At 55.4% G+C, this 18,065-nt stretch overlaps 1 protein-coding gene across 1 annotated transcript in view; it reads left to right on the top strand.

Moving 5' to 3' along the window:
• Positions 1-18,065, top strand: part of TBC1D22A (TBC1 domain family member 22A) — a 273,044-nt gene that overhangs the window by 235,110 nt on the left and 19,869 nt on the right. The window lies entirely within an intron of this gene.

Genomic DNA, 18,065 nt, shown 5'->3' with positions numbered 1-18,065 from the left:
CATGGGAGCAGCCGGGGCGTCCTGCCTCACTGCCCTGTGGTGTCCTGGGTCAATGGGAAGGTGAGGGTGTTGCTTCTGTCCAGCTGGCCCAGCAGGGCTCGCGGGGCCCTGTGGGTTATCGGTGCCATCTCCAGGTTCCGGGTCGGCCATCGCCCCTGCCTCTGCCTGCCTCCCATCACTGTCTGTAAAGTGGGTAGAAGGCACCAGCCTGCCCCGGCCGGCTTGTGCAGGGGCTTTGCCATCTGCCCCCCCATTTCTTCCACCTGCTCCCCAAATAGGGACAGTGCTGCCAGGGTCCTCTTCCCACAAGGTGGCTCACATCAGACCAGACACACACTGGCCATGGTGGGCAGCAAAGGGGCCGCAGCAGGGCCGTGACCCTGGGGCTGGAGGACAGAGGAGGGAGCGGCCCGGGCACGAGGGTCCCCCAACTGGGTCTGGGGACGTGCCCGGCTGGGAGGTCGGTGCTGGCCCCTCTGGCCCCGGCCCCATGTGGGCCCCCCATCTTCCCACCCCTCACACAGAGCCCACGTGATGGGCTGCCCAGGGCTCTGCACCGTGGCCGATGTGACCGCCCTGTGGCAGCGTGTCCGCGGCCTTGGAAGTGCCCGGCACTCTTTGTCAGCCTGCCGTGTTTCCATGCTTTTAAGAGACACCATGTGTTTGCTGTTTGAGTGGAGACATCGCCCTGCTGTAATTAGAGGGTACGACTTGGGCAGCAATTTTCCGGCCTTCTCAGCCCTGCTCACTTATGTTGATACTGGCAGAGGCTGGTGGGGAGGGGGCAGGCCCAGCCCAGTGGCCGGGGCGGGGGCAGGCCCAGCGGTCAGGAGGCAGGGGCTGGCCCAGCGGTCAGGAGGCAGGGGCTGGCCCAGCGGCCGGGTTGGGGGGTGCTGGACAGAGAGCGTGTTATGAAGTCCACAGTGTGTGGTGGAGAATTGAACTAAATGGGAAAGGAAATAAGAAGAGAAAGTAGAAATTAAGAACCTTTGGCGTCCTGGGGAGCACGGGGAATTGCGTGTGCAGTTGTGACATTTTAGGAAAATGATCCTGGTCCCATGGAAGACAGCCTGAGTGACTTATGCCCAAAGCTGGAGTCTCCGGCAGTAGAACATTCGGGGAAACAGCTTTAAAAGCCCCCAGTCTTCACGGAATTGTAATCTGCCCCGTGGGAAATAAGGCGTCGCTCTGCGTCATTTCCATAGGGACAGAATAATTTTCAGAGGAGTGAGTCTCCCAGGAGGGAGGCGGAGACTCTCCTGGTGTTAACATGGCCAGCGAAGGCTGTGGCTTTGCTCCTTCCCCAAGGACGCACCCAGGCAGAAGTTGGGGTGCCGCTGCTTTCCTGTGGGCCTTGGTGTCTGAGGCTTGCCCAGGCCAATGGTCTGCTTGCGTCCAGTTCTGTGAGCATCCGTGAGGGCCTGCTGGGCCGTCGGCATGGAAGGGGCGCCTTCTGCTGTGGGCGCCAGCACCTGTCCTGAGCTCTGGCGCCCAGGAGCTTTGTGCTTCCCCTGAGGATTTGCCGACGCCCCCCCACCCCCCAGCGATGACTGAGTCCCAGTTCTGTCCCACCAGGTCCGAGCCTCAGCGCCCATAGCCTGGGCTCTGCTCTTCGTCGCCTTTTCTAACCAGATTTTGTGGGGTCCCGGGTGGCAGGAGCTCCTTGTGCTCAGTCGTACCTCCCCTGGTGGCACGCTCCACCTCTGTGGGGTTTCTAGCGAGAGCACTCTGGGCGCAGAGGGGAGGGACCTGTGCGGTGACAGGAAGCCCCACCCCGCCTGCCCAGGCACACGTGGTGGCCGAACGAGCCTTTGAGGGGCCGGCCCCAGCCTGTTCAGCGGCCAGAACCCTTCGCGGGCCCTATTGGTGGGGCTGGTGCTGCCCCAGAACTCAGAGCGTCTGTGAGGCATGTGTGTCCTCCCAGCATCCTCCGCCGCCCGCAGCTGCATCCTCAGCTCCAGCTGGTGGTGTTCCTGGGGTCTTTGGCCGATTTGTAAGTACAGTGTTAACAAAATAGGTGAAAATAAGCCATCCTGGAAAGCATTATGTCTGTTTTATCCCCCAAAGTGTTTATCTACGCTTTTTCTTTTGGCATCCCAGCACCAGGGGTGCGACAGCAGCGCCCTTTGCAGCCCCCGCCCCTCTGGTCCTTGATGGCAGAGGCCTGTGTCCCCTCGCCCTGCTGAGGGCAGTGCCCAATGGGATGGTCCCTGCCCTCCGGCCTGAGCCGTGACCCAGAAGCCGTGGGGACTCAGAGATGCTCTGTGACATCGGGAGGGTCTCACCGGGTAGGACTCGGCACTGCTGTTTTTGGTTTTGAAGAGGGCAAGTCCCTTAGGCGCACAGGAGGTGGCAGCATGCAGTGTTTCCTTTTTCAGAGTAGAGACAGTAATTTATGGTGAAGGGAGCGTGGAACTTCCAGTGACATCGTGGACCTTCTCTGTGGTGACCTCAGGAGTCTGTTAATGTCTGCAGTTGAGGAGTGACCAGCCTCCTCAGGAGGGAATCCCCCACCAGCTCCCCCCCGCCCCGTGCGTGTGTGTCATGTGGGTGCGTGTGTGGTGCTGCCAGCCCGAGGCCGGTGAGCACAGGGAAGCCCCATCCGTCCACAGGGGGCACCTGACCCTGCGCCCGCACCCCGGTGCCCGCCTGCTGTGGTGGCCCAGGCGCCGTCCCCTTGTCTCCGGGGCTTGCAGGTGGCCGCTCAGTGGAGTAGGCAGGACCGGGTGAGTGTCGTGCCCGGTGGGAGGGCCTCAATCTTCCCTGTTGTCCTCCTGTGGGACGGTCATCAGTGCTGGTCTGGCACTCCCCTCGCCCTCCCTCTGGGCCAGGCTCTGTGCTGTCTGTCAGGAGACTGGGTTCCCCCACGAGGGGCTGTGCTGGCCAGGGAGGGACATGAGTGAGGCGTGGGTCTCACTCAACGTGGGGCCTGGGCCAGCAGGCCTCTGGCAGGAGGATGTGCGTGATAAATCAGGTGAGGGGCGCAGGGAGGCGAGAGAGCAAGGAGAGGGCAGGGGGTGGCATCCGGATAACTGAGCGGATGAGCTAAGGCCTGCTTTGCAGTGGGGATAATTCAGTAACGTTGGTGCTGAGAGTACATGGCGGGGGAGGAGGCGAGCTGGGAAGGAACAGAGCCAGGGGGTCTCCTCCCCAGGCCAGCGGAGCCCTGGATGGGATGGCGCTGGGGGCGGACTGGATGCAGCAGGATAGCGGCAGGGGCCTGAAGGGACGCGGTGGAGGGAGCAGATTCAGAGGCGAGCAGTGGGGAGACACACCTGGAATGGAAGGCGCCCTGAAACGTGAGGTGGGCGGCCACGGGTAGGGCAGCCGCAGGATGGCTGTGCTGTCAGCCTTTCGGGGAGCGGTGCACATCTTCCTGTGGCCACAGCCCTCAGGCTTTGCAGTTAGAATCGGGGCAGAGGCTTCTGGGACCGGAGACACGATGCTCCCGTTACGTCGGAAAGTCTCGATTTGTGCACTTTGCCATCAGCGTATTAAGCTTGAATTTAAGACTTTACAAAACAGACAGAACAAAATGGGATGAAGCACTTGTAGACTTTCCGCATGTTAATCAGGATGAAAATGCGGTTATTGTGAAGCTGAATCACAAACAGGGTGGCTTGAGAGGTCTGGGGGGGCGGGGTTGAACGGTACATATGGAGGCTGCATCTTTGGTCGGAGTGTTTGTGGGACGTTTACAAAATTAGTCATCTGAGCCACGCCATAAAAATCGTCAAAATCTGAAAAACTGGAGTGACCCGGGCTGCATATTGTTCCAAAAACTGGACCAATGTATTTGCTGAGCACAGTCCTTGGAAACTAGATAACGATGAGGTTGAAACTGAAGAACCAAGCATTTGAAAGAGCCGTCTTCAGAGTGACGTGGGTCAAGATGACAACGACCCTGCACATATATTAGGTGGGTGCCAAAGTAATTGCGGTTTGTGCAGTTTTTTTTAACCTTTTAAACCGCAGTTACTTTGGCACCAACCTAATAGAATGGTGTTTAAAAACGTATGTGGCCAGTGCTGGGCTTGTCAACAAATTCACAACCAAAATGCTTTTATTTATTTAACGTTAAAATATAAACTAACACTTTAACTGAAGAAGTTAGATATGGAAAAATACAGTGAATTTACAATAAAGCCAATAAAGGAATTAATCAGTGAAAATAAATGAGTGGATTAGGAAACTGAGTTAAGTAAGTACGTCTCAAAGGGCCCTTTAAAAACGTCAGTAAAACAGTCCAACCTTTATGGAATGAGATAAAGGAGTGAAAACAACAATCCTCCTCCATATTGGCAAGGAGACATTTATAGATTTGGGCAGAATGTAAAATGCCAAAATTGCCTCCAGATGAGGTTAGAAAAATAACCTGAACGGACCCATAATTTTGGGAGAAATTCCAACATTGCCAGAAGTCTTACTTTTAAATATGGTTCTAAGGCCAGAAAATGTTTTTCCAATGGCTTCTTTCACAAATATTTTGCTGTGTAGCCTTGGCAACTCCAGAGAGAAATGGAGAACTCGGCCCTCTGTTTCACGGAGCTAGATGCTTCGGCTCTTAACTTCCCATCAGACTATCTCAGTTAATCACTAGTGATTTAATAACTAGGATTACTGTCCGTGTGTCTGTCTGTCTGTCTGTCTGTCTGCTGCCCTGCACTTGGAGAGGTGAGGCTGGGAGGCAGCCGTGTGCAGAGGGCCCCTTAGCCCCTGGCACAGAGCCTGACCCGGGAAGCCCCAGATGGGAACAGGTTGACTAGAAGAGTGTTTATTAATATGAACAATGGCACCCATAAAAATGGAATTGGAATCTAATTTTACTTGCAGTATAAATACAGTTGTCCTTAATGAAATACCAGCAAATTTAAATAAAAAGGTTCCAGACAAATATTTTTTACCCCAGGAATTCTGAAGTGGTTTATTGTTTATAAATCTGTTTGTGTCAGGGTCCCACCTTTGGGGGGCTTCATTAGAAGGGCTCATGGGCCTTGGCGTGCAGTCGTGCTTGTGGCTGAGAGTTGTCAGGGTGGGTGAGAGGCAGGCTCCCAGAGTGTGAGGAGTCTGGGCCCAGGTTCCTCACGTCCCCCCTGGGGGCCACGCAGAGCCTGCTCCCTCCAGCAGCACGTGTAGTGCCCTGCGTCTGCCCTGGGAAGCCCGGGACATACCCGGAGCCCAAGGGTTTTACTGGGGGCAGGTCACGGAGGCACCTTCTGCCCACCAAGTTCCAGGTCCCGGAAGGAAAGCTGGTGGTCCCGCGAATCCCTCTGTTGGTACGAGCCGTCTGGGTAGGCTGGCAAGGAGTTCAGCTTTATCACTTAGGGACCATCCCAAGAGCCAAGTTCCAGGTGCCAGGCAAGGGTCAGCCCTGCAGCCAGGACCCGGAAAATCGCCTGTGGTGGTAACTCTCCCTGGTCACGACGGACGGGACTCCTCAACAATAAACCCATGGCCCTAGGTCCCGTGATGCCTCCAGACAGTCGCTTTCCTGTGTTTACTAGGGAGACAAAAACAGCTCTGCTCTTCATAAGTAGAAATGAATGAATACTTACCTGAACGTGCTAAAGAACATCGCACACCACCCACCATCAATACTAGGGAAACGAGACGGTCCCATTTCAGTCCACAGGATGCTTCCGCTTCTGCAACGGGATGAACAGACGCTCATTGAAGGCTTTCTGATCCTCACCCGTCCAGTATACACACACTCACACACACATACACACACACACACACACACACACACACACACACACCACATACACCACACACACACACACACACACCACACCCCGCATACACCACACACACACACACCACACACACACACACACACACTCTCTCACACACACCCGCATACACCACACATACACCACACACTATACACACCATACATACTATACATACACACCACACACACATGCAGACACCACACCATATACACCACACACACACACACACACCTAGATTTTAAAATAGATTTTCTAAATGCTTGGACCCTGCAGTGGAGTAAGCTAGCACTTGAACTGGTATTTGCCCTGAAGTATCTGCTGGTTCCTGCTCGGGGACTAAGCACGTGTGACCCCATGTGTAACCAGCCAGGCACCTAGCATGGGGCGGAGGAGAAAAGCTGAGCAGGTGTGGGTTGGGTCAGAAACGCTTTGCATAAGTCTGGACCCCTGAACCCACACGAGCAAACCGAAGCAGGCAGACAGACGTGGGTGTGTGGGCTCCTGCTTGGGAGACTTAGCTCTGAATGGAACAGGAGTGAAAGAAAGCATCCCCTGACAATGCCCAGCCGCAGGCTCACCCTCCCACTCATTTGGGGCTTCACAAAGGGTTTAGATTACTTTTGTGATGGAAACACCCACACTGTAACGTTGATTTAAAATGGCCAGAGCCCCAGGAGCCTAACCCAGGGAAATGAAACATTTTAAGCACAGCTCTGAGGCTGTGAATGTATGTCTGAAACATCACAAACTCAAAAGGCAGGTGAAAAACAGAAAAAAAATTCTCCCTCACAAACAGGATCAAAACATATCTTAAATCTTTAACATACAAAGAAGTCACACAAATGACTGATGAAAAGAAAACATCCTCTTGGAAAACGGATGACGACAATGGAACAGTCAGACAGTCCTCAGAAGAACTCATACAGCGGTTTAGTCAATGTAAATCCATCGTCAGTCAGTCGTACAGAACTGAAAATCCAAACAGTCGCTACTTCTCAAATTAGTGCTGGTAAAGGCACTTCCTTAGAATCGATCGAGTTGGTGTAAAGCAGGTCCGTTCCTTCATCCCTGCAGCTGTGATACTATGGAACCTTTCTGGAGAGCTAGTGACAGTTACGTCCGGAGCCTTGTCTGTGATTCCCTAGACTCGCCTTGATTGTAACCAGTCCAGTGTGAGGAGAGCAGCTCCCAGAGGGCAGTGCCGCTGGTCGGAGTACTTTCTGAGGACCAGGAGTCGTATCTGCAAATTATGGTTACAGATGCATGAGATGCTCCCAGTGCACTTCTGTGTGGGGAAAAGCATGCTCTGAAATACACATATCTACACGTATATGTATGTAAAGCATACGTTTCCACACCTACATGTGCAGAACATGCTAGCATCACCCCATACCTGCATGCGTGTAAGGTGTGCACGTGTATAAAATACATACATGCTCCACGTGAATCAAACAAATCATAACATATGCACATGATAAAATCCGTCTCCATATGCACGTGTGTATCACATGCTACATCTACATACACGCAGTACACGTGTAGATACATACAAACATGATCCCAATTTCCTCATGTTACATGCACGGAAAAGAGACTGAACAGAAATGTACCACCGTGTTAGCATTATTTCATTTTGGTAGTAAGATCATGGACATTTTTATTTTCTTGTTGGAATGATTCTTACATTTCACACGTCCTCTCAGTATGTGGGAAACACGGCGTTTTCGCTCGGCTGATTCTCAGTTGAAGGAGGTGAGACCCTGTGCAGGCGCCTGGCTCGGAGCTGGTGCTCAGGGACCCTGGGCTCACGACCGCTCGCCTTCCTCTGGACGCCACGGCAGGTGTCCCACTGGGCTGGGTCCCTGTATGCTCGCATGTGCCCCTAGCTCACACGTGTGCGCGCACACACACACACACACACACACGCACCCCGAGTGGTCCTCAGAGGCGAGAAGCGTGTCCTGCTTATTGAGGACCGTCAGCGGCCACAGGTGCCTCTTAGCGGAGACTGAATAGGTTCTTCCTGAATGAAGGCTGCAGATGGGGGAGGTGAAAGGGCTCAGGGTCTCATGGAAAGGGAGGTGAGTGCACTCTGGAGACACACACACACACACACACACACACACACACACACACACACACACACCCACACCCCTCCTGGCTCTGAAGCCGTACGGTGCTGTTGAGACTTTAAGACTGTCCCTTCCCTTTGGCCAAGCTGCTGCCCAATGGAGGTGTCTCCATCTGCTTGGTCCAGCCCATAGGTCACTCTCACGCCTGCATCTTGTTAATTGGAACGAGCTTCTTTCCTCCGTGTCATCAGTTTCCCCGTCTGGGAGGAGGGTTAGATGAGGTCATTTCTGAGTAACTGTGGGATCTGTGGGCAGACTGGGCCGGATCCAGTGCATGGCCTTCGAGCCCCCTCCTGGCTGGCCGCCCCATCCCTGGGCCCACACGGCCTTCTGGGGAGGGGGACCCTGCCCCCCACCCCCACAGCCTCAGCCCTGCCCCCCGCAGGCCTCACTGCCGCCTTCAGGGATCCTTGGGAAAGAAACAGAGGCTATTAAAGGAATCTCGGTTTCTCCGATTTACAGACAGGAGGAGGGACCACAGCGTCACAGCTGAGGCTGTGGAGACGCCTCCACACAAATGCTCCTTGGGGGCTTCTGTCTGCTGGGACTCGGGCCTCTGAAGATCTGAGGCAGCTTTAGGACTACATGGAAGGGGCAGGCAGAAGACAGCGCGCACACAGCGTGGGGGACCCGCCACCTCCCAGGTTCTCCCCCTCAGAAAGCAGGGCATTGGCGACCCAAGGTGTCAGCTGCTCCAGGAGGCTCAGGAGCGTCCCCAGGACCTCCGGGAGGACGGGGAGCGGCTGTGCTTTCCTTGGGCCACCCCAGCTCTCCCCTTGAGCGTGGGCCACGGCCCTCCGTTCGGCTCCGTGCCTGAGGCGTGGAGGAAATGAGGGAACAGGTGCGTGCTGCCCGCAGCGTCTTGGGCACAGGGTGTCACCGCCCTGCTGCCCACACCTGGGGGGCCAGCCTCCTTCGGACAGGCCCACTGCTGTCCTGGTGCACGGGTGCACACGTTCACGGGCGTCATCCTGCCCACGGCGTCACAGAAATGGCCCGGGCGCAGCTTCGTGTCTTGGTCAAGCTGGACCGACTGTAGCGCCGAGTGGCCTTCGCTGGGCTCGCGGTTCTTACGGTCTGTGTTTCATCCTGTATTCACCTGAAGCAGGAAATGTCACGAAACGCCAAAGTAAAGATCAATGGTCTCTTTATCATTTCAAGACATTTTAAAGACAAAATTGGGTCAATTGGAAATGAACCTTTAAGTAGATTATTGTGCTCCTGTGGGCTGCTACATGTTAGTGTGGGTTTTGTGTGGGGTGTTGCGGGGTCTGTGTGCCGTGTGTGGTGTGGCATTTGTTCTCTTCAGGGCAGGCGGTCTTCATTGTCGCCCGAGCTGCACCGGCCTGGACTCGCCTTGCCCGCCTGCCTGCCTGCCTCACCCCACCATCCACTCCAGTAGCCCCAGTTCCTGGCCTCTTCCCAGAGGGGCGCCCCTGTGGGGTTCCTGTGGGCTTGTGGCCTGTGCTGGGGCGGGAGGAGGGAGGCGCTGGCTGCTCTGTCCCATTGACAGTTCCAGTTTCATCTGCCCTGACACGGGCCCTCAGTGTCCTGTCCTCTGCCATTTGCTACCATCATTTCCCTTCAAGAACTGAACTCACCAGGTGGTTTTTGAAGAAAAGGAATGAAAGTCTGCACAAGGCTGCAGAAAATCGGTTTTGTCCCATTGCTGTCCTCAGACAAATCTGTATTTTTATTCAATTATCTCTGTGATGGGTTTCGGTCTCCAGTGGACGAGCAGCTGGAACCTGAGCCCGTGTGGCCCTGCTGGCCTGGTGGCCACGGGGCTGTGCCTCAGCCTCCTGGGGAGTGGGCGAGTGCCAGCCACGTGCCCCTCTGGGTTCTGAACTCTTAGGCACAGTGGGCTCCAGTGCCAAGGAAACACCTGGCGCTGCACCAGGTCACACCTGGCGATGTGAGTGACAGGCAAAGAAACAGGGCTGTCGCCTGAGTGGTGAAAGTTCACACCCTTTAGTGCCAGCCTGCACTGCCCACACGCCTGCCCGCTGAGCAGAGCTGGGATGTGTCCACTCCTGCCCCCGGGTATCCGGGGGAAGCATTATTCTCTTCTCTCTCTTCCTTTTGAGATTAGACCGCAATGAGTGCCGTCACCTCTTAGGAAGGGGCCCTCAGACGTTTTGTCCAGTCCCCTGTCACTGAGGGCCGTCAGCGTGCTTCCTGAGAACCATGTGTGTGGTGTTCTAGCGTAATGTACGAAAAAGCGCAGGTGAGAGAGCGGTAACTGTTCAGTTGCGTGACCCTCATTGAATAGAGGTCCCGGGAGCCTGAGCATTATTGCTTATTGATCCAGGCTTTCCTTTGAACGTGGCATTTCTGCAAATTCATAGAAAATCGCTCACCATGGAGCTGGAGGAGGAGATGGTTGGGATTGGGAGTATTCTTGCCCAAGCCCATACTTATAAAAGTTAAAAAAAAACCTTAAAGTTATTCATGTACATATATATTTTTTTTAAAGACAAAAAATTCTAAAAGGCTTTTTGCCAAAAAGAGTTGTTTTTTCTTCCCACCTTCCCCTGGCCTCAAGAGGCAACCACTTTCTCCTTTTAACTTATTGTCTTTGGTTTTGTTTTCCGTATTTGTGTCTTTCTAAATAGTTGTCCCTTGATTTTTCGGCCTTAAATAATGCCTTTCTGCAGTGGAAAGGGAAGGTGAAGTTTCGCTCTGACCGCCACTGCCGCCACACCGGGCTCCCTGGGTCTGGTCAGGCGGTGACCTGGCTGGGTTTGCAGGCCCAAAGCAGGCGGGGGCTGCCTAGTGTGCTGTGACCATAGTGCCGCCTTGCACACCTCGCCGGCCGTGGTGTTACCAGTAGTCTCAGCTCACTGTGAACCACTCACTAACACCCCGCCAGTTTCCCAGATGTGGCAGCAGGTGTCCACACCTGGCGGCCCCTTGGACCACCGCTGCCCGGGTCCTTCCCCTGCACTGGGCTGCGGTCCTGCCACCCACGTCCTCTTGTTTCTCCCCTTTGGCAAGGCGGCCCTCTAGGGCCTCCAGGTGGAGGGCCACAGCAGGGAGGCTGAGGTGTGGGGTGCTGAGGACATGTGTCCTGTTGGAGACCCGCTAGGACGCGTGTCCTGTTGGAGACCTGCTCCCTTGGGCCTTTGCATGGGCTGCTCTACTCTCTCCTCTCACCCGGTGCTGCTGCCAAGAGATGCTGTGCCATCCGACTCCAGCCCTTTACGTGCACTGTCTGCCACTGCCCTGCATCAGGGATCTTGCCTCTGTCCCCCTGCTTTAGGCCTGTTGATGTGTCTTCATCGCTGTGAGGAGCGAACGATCAGTGGCCCGTTGAGTCTGGAAAACTCCAGGTTTTGATCTCCGAGAGCTTTTCTAAATTGCGCGCTACTACCGTATTTCTCTTTCTAGAATGCCTATTAAAGGGGGTTCAGGGTGGCCCTTCATTTCTGACCTTTCCTGTGTTCTCTCTGTTCTATTTCCATCTGTTCCATCATGGCCGAGATTCAAGCAAACTGTGAGCTTTTGAAAACACAGGTCCCCAGCCCTCAGCCCAGAAGCCCTGATCCAGGTGCCATGTGTGGGCACCGGGGACGTGCCCACTGAGCTCCCTCTGGCCCTGGCATCCTGATCCTGCTTACCCGAGCACCCGGGAAGTGTGTGTGCATTTAGCATGTTGCTGTAACCTCAGATCCCTGCAGGGGACCGTCCTTGGCAGGTGGGACCTGGGTGCCTGTAGAGTGCAGAAATTCAGGACACTCAGTGTCTGGGGACAGGGTTTTTTGCAAGTGACACATTTGAAGGGAACGCGAACCAAGTGATGTGTGTCAGTCTGAACCAAGGCCTTGGCTCCCTGGGTGGACATTGAGTTCACGTGGAGATTTCGGCCTCGCGCAGACCCAGTGTGGCTGTGAGTGTGGGACAGGACGGCCACGTGGCCTCAGGCAGCTGTGTGTGCTCAGTGGGACTTGAAAAGCAAAGGGCTCCAAAAAGGGAAATGAGCAGATGTCCGGTGGTGTCTGTGAAATGGAACTTCCTGTCCACGTCATTAGCTGTTCAACTTCGTGTTCATATAAATTTCATGATGTCTGAGCATCAATTGTGGGCTAGAATTTGTCCCTTTGCAGCAGGTCCCAGGCAGGCACAAGGACGTAGACATCGTAGCCACTTGTAAGTTAAGCAAATTAACTTGCAGCTAAATAATTTCAAAGCAAAATTATAAAACTCCTTCCATGTTTCTATAAGAAAAAACACGTTTGATGTGGAGCACGGCCGCGTTCTAATATGTGCATTGTGTGGCGGGGAGCCTGTGAAAGTGCTTGGGACGAGGACAGCACAGCGTGTGAGCCGCCTGCTCAGGGGACTTGGGTGGCCGGCTCGCAAGGAGCACCTGCAGTCCAGGTGCGGTTTTTCACTACTGGATGTGAAATTCCAGGTCATTCCAGCTGTCAACCAAAGTGGGAATACTGCTCACTCAGCAGCCGCTGGTTCTGCAGCGGGTGTTTTAGGGCGCTCCTGCGTTTCCGGGGCCTCCGCCTGCAGCTCCCTGCTGGCTGGCAGGAAACTCAAGGGCAGTGAGTGGAGGCAGGGCCGTCTGCAGTGTGTCCTCCACGCCTACGTGACACTCGTGACAGCCGCACATGAATCACGCCCCTGATAGTCAGTGGTCGGCTGTAGCTTCAGGCCGGCTACGTGGAAATGCACCGTGGGCACCATCCTGGGCTCAGGTGTCCTTCCTGGGTTGTCTGGTCAACTGAAGAGCATGTGCCTTTTGCCTCCCTCTCCCCTCCCTCCTCCCTCCTCCCTCCTCCCTCCTCCTCCCTCCCCTCCTCCCCTCAGTCCCTTCCTCCTTCTGACCCTCCCTCCTTCCCATCTCTTCTTCCTCCTTTCCTTTATAAAAGGAATTTCTCTTGCTTAGTAGAACATGACACTTTAACCCATGACTCAACCCCTTCCCTTTGGGCCTAGAACGTATCCCAGGGCACAGCTCCGTTCCTCCAGAGGTTTCTGGGCCGAGCCTCCCCCATCAGAGTAAACCTGCCTGCAGGTGAGGTGGAGGGCAGCTGAGCTACGGGTTTTGCCAGCATCTCTCCCCCTTGCTCTGCCCGTGAATTAGTTTTGCCATTAAAGAAAAAAATTGCAGCCACCATTCAGATCATTAATTGAAAGGCCCTCATTATCTCATTAATGGTGTTTGATATCTAAGGCAGATAAACTTGGGGAAGCTCATCTGTTCTTTCCCTGAAGAAATGTAATTACATCTTGGGCCTTATTAAAACGTCTCCCTGTCAGCTGTCACACGTTCCGTTTTGCAGCCTTTTGTGGACGCCCCAATGAATCTAGTCTGGAAATAAAATTATACCGGCCTGAGGGGTGGGCCCAGTGCTCCGTGTGAAATGCATGTGGCCAGGGGTTTTGAGGAAATTATGCCCCTAATTCTGGGGATCAGCAGTCCCTCGGGCTTCTGGGAGATAGGTGGTCCCACGCCTCCTTAGACACCCTGTTTCCTAGACACCCTCCCCCTCACGCACCCTCCCCCTCACGCACCCTCCCCCTCACGCATCCTCCCCCTCACGCACCCTCCCCCTCACGCACCCTCCCCCTCACGCACCCTCCCCCTCACGCACCCTCCCCCTCACGCACCCTCCTCCCTAGACACTGTCCTCGTGTGGTGAGTATAATTCAGGACGAGACGCGAGGGTGTTGCCTGCTAACACTTGGAGGGATGGAGTCACCCTGATAGGCTTACAGTCGCTTACACAGGCTGCGAAGGCTGACACGTTGTATGTAAACCTGGGAAAAAGACCAGATGGGAGCGGACTGCTCGCAGAGCCGTCCCCAGGCTGCGTCTTGCAGCCGAACCCAGAATTGGCTGGAGTGGATTGCAAGCTCCTGGACCTTCGTTATGGAGAGAACCCCTAAAGCCCCACGGTGGTTCCGCCCACGCCTATGTCCTCCGTTCATTTAGCCGTGTCCTGGGTTTCTGAGCACCCCAAGCCTCCAGGGGGCTCTGCTTGGGAGGGGCACCCCACAAAGTGGAACTCTGACCTGTCCCCCTTCAGTGCGAGGTCGCTGAGCGAGCGCTGAGTGCCCACACCATCTAAACCTGAATAGATTGGCCAGGAGACCCGCTGGGGAAACGCGCTGGTCGGCCAGGTGGGAGTTGGCAGAGCGCGGGCAGTGGGAAAGGGAGCAGCGAGTGGCCCTGAGCTTCTCGGATCCCCACTTGCAGGGGAAAGTGCAGCTCAGCACAGTGAACCAACCATAACGCACGGTGCCGGTGGGGGCCCAACAGGCCGACACTCCTCCCGAATCCTGCAGCCTCCCACTGCCCCCCGCGCCTCTGAAGCCACAGCCCCGGCCCTGGGTCCCCACGGCCCTGTCCTGAATCCTTCCTGTGAAGACTCGGTTCAGGGGCAGGAGACTTGGGGTGGGGGGTGCTGCTCAGGATGTAACACCTCTTCATACCCAGGGCCTTGGGCCACAGGCACAAAGACCCAGGGCCACTCAGGAGTCCTGAGCTGGAACCTGTGGCCACCACCCCCTGTGTGTCCCTGTGGGGACACTTAGTCGCCTCCTCCCCCACCTCCCAGTACCAAGACTTGCGAGGAGCTCAGGTAGGTCTGTGAGCAGGTAGCGTCCAGCACACCTTGGGTCCTCGGCGGGGAGGGGGGACAGCTGTTGTCCAGACAAGGTGACAACAAATGGGGACCCCTCCCTCCAGAGCCCCCCAGACCTGGCTCCCCGGTCAGGGCGTCCCAGCCAGCCTGGTGTCATTGCAGATCAGCTCTTACTGCGCCTGTGCCCCTGCAGGGGTCCAGCATGAAGTGAACAAACTGGCCACAGGGTCCTCGCCAAGTCCCCACCCCTCGTGCTGGCACAGAAAACAAAGTCAAGCAGGTAAAATGAAATGAGGTGGAAGTGCTTGAGGAATTTTCTGGGCCGCCCTGCAGTCCGCTTTCAACCCAAAAGGCCCTCGATCTGTACGGAACATTCATTTTGTTAAATTAGTTTGAGGATTTTCAGGGCAAACACGATAGGATTTCTTAATTCAATGTCAGGGTATTTGTTTTTTGAGATAAAGCACACGAAAAAAGTTGCATTGATCTTTTAATTCCTCCTGCAAAGAAAAAAATACTTGCTCTTCTCTTGTTTAGTGTGTCTGATTCTCACCTGGGGGTGGGGGTGCTGGGGCCCAGCCAGCAGGATGGTGGGGTGCTGCAGACACTGCGAGTGGGCTGGGTGCTGCTGATCCTGTTGTCACCATGCCCTCCCTCCCAACACACCTGGGACGCTTGCTGCCCCTTATTCGGGAGCCAAGGACCCCGCCGCACCCCGCCTTTCCTTCTCCCCGGGGGCAGCCCTTCCCAGGGCTGCATCTTACTTCGGAAGGAGCTGGGGTGTCTCCACCCCAACCCTCACGCTCTGCGCCCCACAGCAGGGACCCCTCCTGCTGAGCACCCCCAGCCCTCAGCAAACTTCGCAGCCCAGACCAGAGTGTTTCCTCTCTGGCTCAGTGTCTCCTCCGGTAGCATGGGGTACCCGCACCCCCTCTCAGGATTGTCACTGATGCAGGGGCAGCACAGGTGCTCCATGGAGTGTCATTATCAATGTCACTGTCACCTAATAGGATTCCTAGTTTCCTGTCATTCAGAGGCTTGGGAACCCCAGAGATATCACATGTGAACCCACCATCTGAGTCAACATCACAAAGGTGGAGCATCTCGGGGTCACATCACAGCCCCCTGCTTCTGTGTGTGCTGTGTGTTCCGGCTAAGGACGCTGGGCCCCACCCCTGTGTGCTCAGCCACGCAGGGCAGTGGGTCAGGCAGCGGCTGCCCGCAGCTGGGGTGTGGTGTGAGTGTGTTTTCCTGGGGAAACTGCGGGCCCCCTGGACCCCTGCCGGCCACGCTGCCCGTTTGGGGCGGCTGTAGGTGCCTCCTCGTCCGTGTCGGCACATCCGGGGCACCTCGTCGCGTGGCCTTGTGTTGGTGGATGGCCCTGTGCTTCCCGCTGCCTTGTTGGGCCAGCTCCTCCGTCTGTGGCCGTCCCAGCTGCTGGCCCAGCCTGGCTTTGGGCCGTAGGCCTGGCCAAAGCCCTCACGAGTTTCACACCTAGTTTTTGCCAGAAATTGACCTCATGTGTTTTATTGCTGTGTGTACATGCTTGAGTCACCACTGGGCTTATGCAGTGACCAGTTAGGCACCAGGATTCTGAGGCTTCCCAAAGCTGGTCCCCCAGTTCCGTGCTCCCCATGGAACTGCTGGGTTGTGTGTGGGGCAGGGGTCACCTGGGGAAGCACCTGAGGACACCATGGCCCGAGCCTCAGGTGGGTACTGCGCGTGGCCACACCTGCCACACCCTTTCCAGGCGCACGTGTCTGGGCAGGAGTTTACCCAGGTGTGAATCCTGGGGCGCTCTGGGCGGGTGGGGGGCCATCCTTGTACCTTAGGGGATGTGAGTAGCCCTGGAGGGCCCAGCTCCTGCACGCCGACCTTCCCCAGGGCTCTCAGGGCTCCTCACCTGCTCTGCGACCACCTTGGAGGAGCTCAGCTTCCTGGCAGGGTGTCACTGTGCTGGGGCGCCATACCCGTCGCACATTTGGGGACGTGCGTGTTTGTGTTCAGGCAGGGCTGCGGGTGTGTGGGGGGGCGCTGCACTCTGGATGCTGAGTTGTAATAAACTTGACTCCTGCCGGAACGTGCACACCAGCCTGTGAACCTGTCACAAAGTCAGATAACGTGACATCTCCTGTTGCATTATCTTTGTTGATTAGAACCTGTCTCCATGCCCAGCTGTGATGCTTGCACTCCATGCCGCACTCATATCTGTCGGTACCTGTTATCGGATGACACCTCTGTCACTTTGGGGCTGGGTAGCTACAGCCGTGGTGACGCCCCAGATGCAACCCAGCAGTTTCTAACGCATTTCCCCTCATTGGGACCAGTGGACATACTTTTGAGCAGAAATTGAGCTGTATGTGTTTAGAAACCAATTGAAAATGTCCAACCACCAGGCTCTGAATGGTGTGTGCTGAGGGGTCTGTCCCTTCCTGGCAGCCCAGTTGGTTCCACTTATTTCAGGATGGGTCCCCATGTGTGAGAGCGTGACAGCTGGCCAGGCCTGGGGGCGGCTCCCTCCTGCGTTCCCACCTGCAGTCCTGGCAGGCGGCCTATGGGCCCGTGCTGGGGGCTGTCCCCTGCTGCTCTGGGCCCAAGCCTGGGGGCGGGCTGCACGCTCCGTGGTTCTCTGTGCTGGGGTGCCTCATCAGTCGGTGACTGGTCAACTCCCCTGCAAAACACGTCCCCCACACTTGCTGGCCAACAGGCAGTCTTGCTGCTGAGCTGGAGGTGCCTGGCTTTCAGATTCAGCGCTGGGGTTGGGCCAACTCTGTCACTTGTTAGTCTGCGGCCTCGATCAAATCCCCTTGTTCTCTCTGTCCAGTCTCCAAAGCCAGAGGTTCGGGTCTCAGCTGTCCTGCGAGTGGCCCGGCATCCTCTGCGGGCGCTGTGCTCTGTGCACACACTTTGTTGTCCTTGAAACAGCTCTGCCAGTGGCTGGGCGTGTCCCCACATTCGGGGTTCAAAGAGATCAACCTGGCCAGGCTCGCACAGCTGACCCTGAGGCCGAGGCCGTCCAGCTCTATACTCAGGCCTGGCCCAACTCCCTGGACAAATGTCTCTGGAAGCCCTTCCAGCCGTCTCTGTCGGACGTGGGCACCCCAGTTCTGCAAGAAGAAATGGGCCCAGTGGGATTTGTACCAAATGCCTGTTTCTAGGGGCTAGATTTTCCCTTTGTTGCTCATGTTTAGTTCTGAGGATTTCTTTGAAAGTTGGATTTTTTTTGGTGGTGTTTTCTTAGGAAGGGAGGGGAGGGAGTGACTATGGAAATCTTAGTTTACTAAGACTACAGTTTTCAATGGAACAGAATAGAGAGCCTAGAAATAAACCCTCGCCTATGTGGTCAGTTAACCTTTGAAAAAGGAGGCAAGAATATACAATGGGGTAAAAACAGTGTATTCAATAAATGGTGTTGGAAAAACTGGACAGACACATGCAAAAAAAAAAGAAAGAAACTGAACCACCTTCTTATACCATATACAAGAATAAACTCAAAATGAATTAAAGACTTAAATGTAAGACCCAAAACCATAAAACTCCTGGAAGAAAACATAGGCAGTAAACTCTGACATTACCCTTAGTAATATTTTTACTGATAT

Source organism: Rhinolophus sinicus, chromosome 1 (assembly GCF_057876585.1).
Source record: "Rhinolophus sinicus isolate RSI-liver-muscle chromosome 1, RSI-T2T, whole genome shotgun sequence".
In the NCBI taxonomy this organism is placed as follows: Eukaryota; Metazoa; Chordata; class Mammalia; order Chiroptera; family Rhinolophidae; genus Rhinolophus; species Rhinolophus sinicus.
This window is presented reverse-complemented; position numbering and strand designations above follow the sequence as displayed.